This window comes from Capsicum annuum, unplaced genomic scaffold (genome assembly GCF_002878395.1).
Source record: "Capsicum annuum cultivar UCD-10X-F1 unplaced genomic scaffold, UCD10Xv1.1 ctg2586, whole genome shotgun sequence".
NCBI lineage: Eukaryota > Viridiplantae > Streptophyta > Magnoliopsida > Solanales > Solanaceae > Capsicum > Capsicum annuum.
The window spans coordinates 112,417-122,881 of NW_025832080.1; the positions used below are offsets into that span (position 1 = coordinate 112,417).

At 36.1% G+C, this 10,465-nt stretch overlaps 1 pseudogene; it reads left to right on the forward strand.

Moving 5' to 3' along the window:
• LOC107848890 overlaps positions 1-8,017 on the forward strand; it is a 49,228-nt pseudogene extending 41,211 nt beyond the window's left edge.
• Positions 8,018-10,465: the final 2,448 nt, after the last annotated feature.

Below are 10,465 nucleotides of genomic sequence, written 5' to 3' on the forward strand. Positions count from 1 at the left end.
GGATGAACACTACGATACCTTAGGTGCAAGATTCTTGAAGAAATTCTTAGACATATTCTTGATTCCTTGACTAGGGTTCTTGTTCCTTTGAGAGAAAATAAATTGGCTCATGAGTTTGAAAAATTTGAATATCATATATTCTTGAAGAAGGACTTGATTCTTGTTATAGGTTATGATCTTGAGAGAAACCCTTCTTCTGATGTTGAAGATAAATGAGTAGTTATGTTATTCAAGTGATGGGAATAGGGTCTTCAAATTGAAACCCTAGCTTGAGTTCTTGAGAGGATTTTGAGAAGAGGAGTATATTTTTCTACAAATAAGCCTTAATCCCGTGTTTGAGGTACATATAGGGGTGGAAGATGACCAAAATACCCCTAAGGAACAATTAAGGTCAAATTTGTCCCTAATTGACTTACTGATAGGTTGAAGTAAATTGATCATAACTTTTTATTTAGATGTCCAAATGGTATGAAACCAATTTCATTGCAAAGAAGACTCAAAGATCTTTCTAGTTATATATAGCAGCTCTCATAGTTAATTATATGGAAGAAGTTATGTTAGTTTGAAGTTGACTGAAATTTTTGACCTGAAATGCGCCCGGAATGCGGGAGCATTTCAAACCAGTGAGTTAGCCACTGAAATGCACCCAAAATGCGCCTGGAATATGTCCAATACGTACTAGGGACTTTCCCCATCATAATGTAACTTGAAAATCTAAAAAAGAAGGTCGTGAAGGTCATCAAATAAATTCCCGAAATTAGGTGGTCTAAAATTAGAGTAAGTGTTGAACTTGAACAGTTAGCAAAAATAATTTTCTAAGTGTTGGAATCTCTCATGGAGCTTTATGAGCTGAATTTGACTTGCAATTTTTATGGGGTCTTACACTCGAATGAGACTGACTAAGAGGGGAGAGAAGAAAACTGACGTGAGTACTGAGCATGAACGACTGAATATGATTTCATGGCTGACATAACTGACAAGCTGAATACATCATACTGAACATGCAGGTGTAACTGATTTATGAATAAAGGACTGAGTGTTCTGATTAACTAAGTTTTCTGAAAATGAGAATGCATATCTGATGCATAACTGATAAGCTAAGACCATGCATATCTGATGCATGATTATATAACTGACGTGATACGTGAATGCATGACTAAAAGTATTTATAAGCTGACCACACATATCTGATGTGTGGATACATGACTGAACTGACTCATGAACATACGACTAAACATGCAATGGTAATGGTACCAAGTTTTAGTCTGGAACATGATACATGAGTTGAACTGAGTCTGTAATGTGTGACATGGACAGAGTATCGTGGGCTAAATTGAGCCATTAAGAACATAGATTACAACTAAAATTTAGAGCTAGAGGGTCAGCTTATAAGTAACCCTTCCTCCAGCTGGATTTATCTAGAGAAAAGAAAGTGTCATGTTTAAATCACATAAGGTCGGGGGATATAGGGTATCTCCCCCTTGGGACCTTGAAGAATACTGACTTAGCTGAGATACTAAGGAAAACTAAGGCGATGTACAAGGCACTTACGAAAAGAATTGTGAATTTATAGATGGGATCTGAAACTGGGACATGATGCATGAACTTAACTGATTAAGAGTGCATAAATATACTAACTTATCTGATTAACTAAATAACTGGTAACTGAATACTGGGTATGCAAGACTGCATTATACTTAGTCTGAATAGCTGGACTGAGACAATAGAGTACTATGCATACGAGAAAGGACTGACCGACTAACATGAGGTAGCTGAGCATGGATTTACCAAAGAGGTTTGGACTGAGGATATACATGACATGGTATGAATTTATCTGATCTGTAGGGGCATAGCATGAGTTATGAAAGCTGAGTATACTGTAAAGCACGATACGTGTACATGAGTTAAGAGCTGCATGACCTAAGTTTCAAGTTTTTTGTATTCGTGAGATATGATTGATGACATTGAGTGATTTAGATCTGACTCTCTATGCCGGGAACTGAAAGCACACACGATTCTATGGAAAACGTGTGAACATAGGTCGTATTCATGGAATTGACTCGTACAGCGGGGTAAACTGAGATCCTTTATACTGGGAACTAAAATGGTACACGATTTATGGAAAAGTGCATGATTGTGGTTCATGACCATGGAGTTGATATTTAAGACCTGAGTGGATCTCGTGATAGCTAAAGTTCAGATCTTTGTACTGAGAAGAGGATGGATTGGGAATCGTCTTCCCTTATTGCTTTTCTAAACATACTGGCACTACTACTGGAATCTGAGAGTCTGACTTGGTCACTTGATCTATCATCACATACTTATACTCTGTTCGACACCTGCCTATCCTACTAAATACATCAGCTGCTTTTGTTTCCTCATATACTACTAATATCACATCTACACCTTCATGCTTAATTTCAAGTAAATAAACTTAAATTCTATCTTACACTGTTCAAGCCTTCTTATTTACCTTGGTACAACTATCCCAATGAATACATAATCTAATAAAAACTAGATAATACTATCCCAACTCATCTACTTCTAAACTCTTGGGTCCATGCTTAAAATTCTAGGTCTATACTATCATCGGATTCTAAGAAGGGATCTAACGGCATATCAAAAATTGGATTTGAGTTTACAAAGGAGTTATCATAATCCTAAATAAAATCTGTACAACTTTGGAACATGACTGAGCTGAGGGATATTGTCTGAGCATGTGGCAAATCCCATAACTGTCTCCAGGGACTGCATGAGAAAGCCCTATCTTTATGACTTGAGCTTCACTATTTCTGTTACCTTGAAAGTAAGGTAAGGTTGACATGAGGGGAGCCTGATGTGAATCTACATGGGTTCCTTAGAGAAACTTGCTATAGCATGATCTTGAGACATGAAAGAAGGGAAACTGTTCCTGAAATATCTCATAGCCTCCTGCACATAAGTGTGGTAGACTTCCTAGGACACTTTTGAACCTTAGGCTCTGATACAAAGTTTGTAACGCCCCGATTTTTTGTACCAAAGAGCTACACGGTGCTTATGATCCCGAAGGACCACAAGCTAACCCATCACTAATATATGTACCTGTAAACTGCGTAATATCTCAAAAAATATGCAGAAACATGAACTGTAAGGCCATAAGGTTCAATACTAATACATATCTGAAAAACATGGTATAACAATACCAAAAAGAAACATAAATACTGAAGTCTGAACATCTAATCTAACATCTAGTCTGAAAGCCTCTAACTGAACTGAATAAGGAGTTGAAGGAACATGTCTCCAACTAACTCCATGAACTAAAAAACTAATCTGAAATACTGTAATAAAGTAATAAAAATACTGTTCTCGAATGAAGAGGAGCACTGACTACTGAAATCTGCAATGCTACTGCTACTCTGAAACTTGTGCCTCTATACCTATGGCACCAAATAAAACACCATAGCACGAATGCGTCAGTATGACTGAATGTACTGAGTATATGAGTCAGGTAGGCTAAATGCAATGGGTTTTATATACATGAACAATGCTGACTGATATAAACATGAGAATACATACAGACATATGTAACTGTAACTAAACTCGTGGTGATACTGACTACAGTGTCTGAATACTCAAAACATGAGTTTACTGATGCTGAGATACTGAATGGTTGAGTTTATTGATAGTGATATGTAATTCACTAATAAATGAGCAACTGACACTGTATTACTAAATAATGGGAGACTGATACTATATTACTAATAAAGGAATGGTTGTTTCTGATAGTTCTGATTATGAATAACTAATTTGATTGACCGTATATAACAGTCCTGAAACTGAGCTCGTGATAACATGACTACTGAGTATGAATACTAATGACATGTATTTACTGATAACATATCATGAATGATAACTGAATTTTGATAATTGATATATCTTATAACATGAGTTCTGATAACTGATAGCATGAATAACTGTATCTGACCGTCCTAAGTCTGATGGAACTAGCTGAGTTCTGTACTATATCTGAGTTGACTGTATCTGACAGTCCCGATATCCTGAAGAACTATCTGAGTTCTTTTACTGACACTGATACTAAAACTATGGGAAGTAGTTATCTAACCGACATGTCCCAAATACGCTATAATAGCTAAGTTAGGGTCCAATCTCTACCCTGATTAGAAGGGTGTCAATACTGCGCCACTGGTATAGATAAGTTGTGAGTGACCCTCATCTAGCAGGTACTCTAATGAGAATGGTGGGAGCCCTCATCTGACAGGTTAAGCCACCTCATCTACCCTCAACTGATAGGTATTGATGTCTCAACCTATGCTGGCTACATATTTCTAGAATGCAAGGAATATTTCTAAGAATCACACCCTCTACTGGCAGGTGAGTTCCCATCCTTGGGTTCACTCGGTATTGAATCCTACTCGCAACTGAATGACACTGAACTAATTATACTGAACTAATTTTCTAGTTCATACTAGAATTAACTTAACTATTATTGATTGTTCTGTTTAACTGAACTGAACATGGACTAAGTTTATTAAGTTCCGATGACTAGACGAACGCTACTGAAGTCTTTTAACTAACTAAATACTACTAAGTTCTATTAGCTGACTAAAGTCCAATGAACATGGATTGACTGAGAGTATCGTGAAAACATGACATGGCTCTAGGCAGATAGCTATATTTTTTGGGTACGAATACCCCCAGGACTCGATGGAACGAAACTAACATGATTTGACATACAAGAGTACTCGACCAACATTAACAATCCATAATATAGCATCTACGAGGAATTCATACATCATGTGTTGTCATAACCTTTTCATATAACTAACATCATGGTCAATTTTAATATCATGACAAGCCAACAAGATATTCATAGAACATTAATAGCATAGAAATCATCTTGATCAAGTAGACATGGCATAGCTTAAGAGACATGGCAAAATCTTGGAGCATGAAGACTAGGTACTTGATCATCATTTATTCGTTGAGGCAGATTATCAAACACATGGTAGGCATAGCTTTAGAATGGGAGTCAACTTAAGCACGTGGATATGGCATGGAATCATCATTTGGATCATAAATAGGTCAAAGTGCTCAATTCTTCTTCACTTAGGCATTTTAACAAACATCTTGCATGCACTATTTAGGGCATATGCCTAATGATCAATTTTATACACCATAACACCATAATTCAACTCAATTCCACCAATTGAATCCACAAAATATCATGGTATCATAAACAACATGTAAAGATTCGAACTTTATTCACACAACATGGAATTCACGTGAAATCATAAAACATGGAATAAGGACTTGTTAATTGAGCACTATTAAATCATGAAAACATGATTATGCCTATTCTAGGCATTTCGTCAAATACCTTGCATGCACACTTTATGGCATAGGTGTTCTTAATAATTTAGTCATCTTAAACCACTCAATTTCATGGGTTTTAACTACAAGCACACATACTTAATGAGAATCACCCTAAATTAACATCTTGAAGCATAAACAACAACCATCAACATGTACATGAACATATCTCAACAAGACAATCACAATATAGTATTTAAAGCATGGTTCTTGGACTCCTACGGATGAAAGGAATCCGTGGATTAACACTACACATACCTTAGGTGGAAGATTTTTGAAAAAATTCTTAGACATGTTCTTGATTCCTTGACTAGGGTTCTTGTTTCTTTGAGAGAAAATAAGTTGGCTCTTGAGTTTGAAAAAACTTGAATATCATATATTCTTGAAGATGGATTTGATTCTTGTTATAGGTTATGATCTTGAGAGAAACCCTTCTTTTGATGTTGAAGATAAATGAGGAGTTATGTTCTTCAATTGATGGGATTTGGGTCTTCAAATTGAAACTCTAGCTTGAGTTCTTGAGAGGATTTTGAGAAGAGGAGTATATTTTACTGCGAATAAGCCTTAATCCCATGTTTGGGGTATATATAGGGGAGGAAGATGACCAAAATACCCCTAAGGAACAATTAAGGTCAAATCTGTCCCTCATTGACTGTCTAGGGTGAAGTAAATTGATCATAACTTTTTATTTATGACCAAATTGGATTAAACCAATTGAATTGGAAAGAAGACTCAAAGATCCTTCTATTGATATATAGAAGCTCTCACAGTTCATTATATTCAGGAAGTTATGACATTTTGAAGTTGACTGAAATTTTTGACCTGAAATGCGCCCGGAATGCGGGAGCATTTCAAACCAGTGAGTTACCCACTGAAATGCACCCAAATTGTGCCCGGAAAGTATCCAATACGTACTAGGAACTTTCCCCATCACAACGCAACTTGAAAATCTGAAAACGAAGGTCGGGAAGGTCATCAAATAACTCCCCGAAGTTAGGAGGTCTAAAATTAGAGTAAGTGTTGAACTTGAATACTAAGCAAAAAATTTTTTCTAAGTGTTGGAATCTCTCATGGAGTTTTACGAGCTGAATTTGACGTGAAATTTTTACGGGGTCTTACATGAAAAAGGGATCTAAAGTGCTTAGTGGAGTACTTTACCATTCCCACCAAGAAGCTCCATCATCTTCAAAATTAGCTGTAAAAAAATTGCAACACGGTTGAACCTTACAATCCACCACCTCACCACCATACAAGGCGTAGGAACAGGAGAAAAAATGGTGATCCTAATCCCCAAAAGCTAATAGGTGTGGATAAAACTTATTATTTGTGGAATAACACGCCATGCTTAAATCTCTTGATCCACATAAAGAGAGGAAATTCACAAAAATGATTGGAGAATCTTGGAACGATATTTCTCCTGAAGAAAAATGGTAAGCATACTCAAATTGATCATTTATTATATTCTGCATTATAAAGATTTATCATAAATTTAGAATGATAAACTAATTATTACCTAATATATGTTGGGATCGCGTGTAACTCCGCACTAGTATGATATTGTCCGCTTTGGGCCAAGCCCTCACGGATTTGTTTTTGGGAACCTCCCAAAAGGCCTCATACTAGTGGAGTTGAGTTGGGTGACACTTTAAATATTGGACATGTTCTCTCTATTTTTCTAATGTGGGATTGTGTTTGCTTCTCAATAATCCCCCTCTCAAACCAAGACCACATTCACTTTTGACCTCCTCGTACCGTCACTACCAACCAGTGGAACACGCCGCTTGTCCATCACTTGTCAAGAAGACTTTTAACACGACGCTTCAATCATAGATCTCAACTACTAGGTCACTTCACATGATCTGCCAAACATCTTGTACCACCGTTATCACCCAACGGGACATGCCTCCTGACCACCACTCGCCAGGAAGACTTTTGACATAAGGCATCACCCAACAGGACACGCTGCCTGACCACCACTCGCCAGGAAGACTTTTGACACAAGGCACCACCTGCAAATCTCCAATCATGTCGCTACATCGGGAACATCTCACAGACCGCAGTTACCACTCCGACACACCCAAACCTGGGCTCTGATACCACTTGTTGGGACCGCGTTCAACTCCACCCAAACTCCGCACTAGTATAATATTGTTCGCTTTGGGTCAAGCCCTCACGAATTTGTTTTTTGGCACCTCCTAAAAGGCCTCATACTAGTAGAGTTGGGTGATACTTTAAATATTGGACATGTTTCCTCTATTTTTTTGATGTGGGATTGTGCTTTCTTGTCAACAATATGGGGCCGTGTACTTTCAATGAGCGACATGTATAGTGAAGATTTATAATTCAAGTCCATCTTGTTTGGGATTATCAAACTCGAGCAATAAAACAAAAATTAGATTATATAGTGACACTGAGAGAGTTTTATAATGATTGTTAGTCTATACATACAGGTCTATCAAAACTATAGGGTGAAACACAAGGAAAGGTACCAAAAGGAACTAAAAGAGTACAAAGAAGAATGACGACCACATCAGCTTCCTACTAAAGGTGACGGACTGGAAGAAGAAAAAGAGGAGATATAGTTTATTTAGCATGACATTGTAAAATTATTTAAGATAGCCCAAAAGTGTAGTTTCTCAAAACGTTTGTTTTCCCACACAAATTCTCATGCTTATAAGACGATCTTGCTTATCAAACTACTATTTTTTAGACACATGCATTGCACGAGGTATGCAATCTTTGCTGCTTCGTGCAAAATATCATAAATTGCTTTATTCACTTCTTAAGTTTGTTTCCTTACCATGATGATTATTGAAAGAAGTAGTAATCATTTAGCATCAGGGATCATCATGTATGTTTAATTCTATTGTAGTTCCAAAGGTGCAGCTCTTTCTGTCGATCAAAATATTGTTATAGCTTATGCAGGATAGTTCGAAAGTATAGTTTCTAAAAACATTTGTTTCTCTAGACTAATTTTCATGATTATAGTATGGTCTAGCTTATCAAACTTCAGGCTGGTGATCGCTTCATAAACTCCACCATACTTCTATAAAACATAGTAGTTTTTTTTTGTTTTAACCTCCTCCTTAACACGTACCTTTTTTGACTCCCTTGGTGACTTCAACTTACAATCGTAGAGTTGAAGATGAGGGGTGCTTACCATCTGAACAAATCCCTATCGTCTAAAAAAGATAATCTAATTTTTGGTCAAGCATTGTCATAATTGATGTAACATTGTCCACCATTTGACACTTAATTATTTGATTGCTAGATGGTTAGAACATGTTCAAAAAATGGGTCTTGATTTAACTTAGAATTAATGCATTTATGATGTTTTCATATTTTCGAGCTCAATTATGTGTTCTGATGTATATTAATGAATTTTCTATTTCTCGTAATGATGTGTGCGTTATTGTTTTGAGATATTGCATTATAAGTCTTAATGAAACATTATGCAGACTATAATGTTTAATGTTTTTGAACTTATGAACTTGGTACAATAAGCTGCTACTATATTAGTATATATATGAATGGAAGTATGTGGAGCTAGAACTATGTTTAACCGCCATATATAACTCACCTTAGTGGTTTTTCATATTGTGATATGTATAATGTAATTGCCAATTGAGAGAATGTAAAAGTCTTTTTATTTTACTTGTGATCTAATCAATGTAAGGCCCATAAATATTTAATAAATATTAGATCTCATCTGTACACTGGTATTTGATGGACGTTCAAGATTAAGTCTTAATTTCTATTAATTGGTCCTCCCTTCGCCCACTAGGGTTACCACATATTTTCTATAAATTCCACATTGTGGCTGTGGTAATGTGAATTTAGGGCAAAGAGGTAGAAACCATTTTGCATCTAAACCTTTTGTCCTCCTCTGCGATATTAATGTCTTTCATATTAGGAATGTCTTTTTATAACATTTCTCAGTAAGATTATCATGTTCAAAATCTTGACGAGCATTAAGTTTAAGTTTACAGTTGAATATTTTGATCTTTTAATACTAAGCTAGATTTTTTTAGAAAAAATGTTCTATTTCCACCTTGAACTATACGCGAAAAGGCTGAGACACTAGGAGGGTCTTATTACCCCCTGAACTAATTAAAACAATATTATGACAACCTTAGTGCCTACGTGGCACATACGTGGCACATACTTGTGTCTAAGTGGACCCTTCAGTGTGTTGTGCCACGTAGGCACTAAGGTTGTAAAAAATATTATTTTAATTAGTCCAGGGGGTAATAGGAACCTCCTAAATTTCAGGTGTGTCTCATCCTTTTCGTGTATAGTTCAAGGTGGAAATAGAGCATTATCTCTTTTTTTACTTTGTATTCCAATATGCGCTAGCATTTGTTACTAATTAGGCTAGACATTCAGTTTTTACCTTTTTCTAAGTCTTCTTTTTCTCCATTCTCATCAATAAGTTACTAGAGAAGCTATTTTATGTTCCACACCATTTATTTTATGTTCCGCACCATTTTGTCATCATGACTTTGAGATATTTTATTTTTAATAGATGTATCAAAATATTTGTCATTCCCAATTTCTCAGGTCATGATGGTGCCTACTATAACCCACCAGTAGGCAAGCCAACCAATAGTCCGGAATAGCTAGTAACGAACTACCCTATTATATCTAAAAATAAATGCGAAATAGATGAGATAAGAGAATCAAATACATAATGAAATCCCAAAATCTGGTGGTATCAGTACAAGAGCTTCTACAATAATAAGATTTCAAAGTGAAGTACAAATGAATACATTGATGCAACTTATCTGCATTCAATATAAAGACTAGTCTATTACAAAGAGAGAGATGCGTAATACTCCAAATGTTAGGAGTTCACTCTAAGTCTCTGAACCATGGCTGCTCCGCACGATGCACAATCAAAGGAGATAACCTGTACACTGCAGAAGTATAGTATGAGTACCAAACAAATGGTACTCAGTTGCAAACTGCCAACTAAGCTACAAAGATAAAGCAGATAGATACAACATATAAACAGAATGGAAACTACACCCAAGAGTCCAGAGCTTATATAACAATTCAATGAGAATAATAAGGGAAAACTATCATATTCACGTCT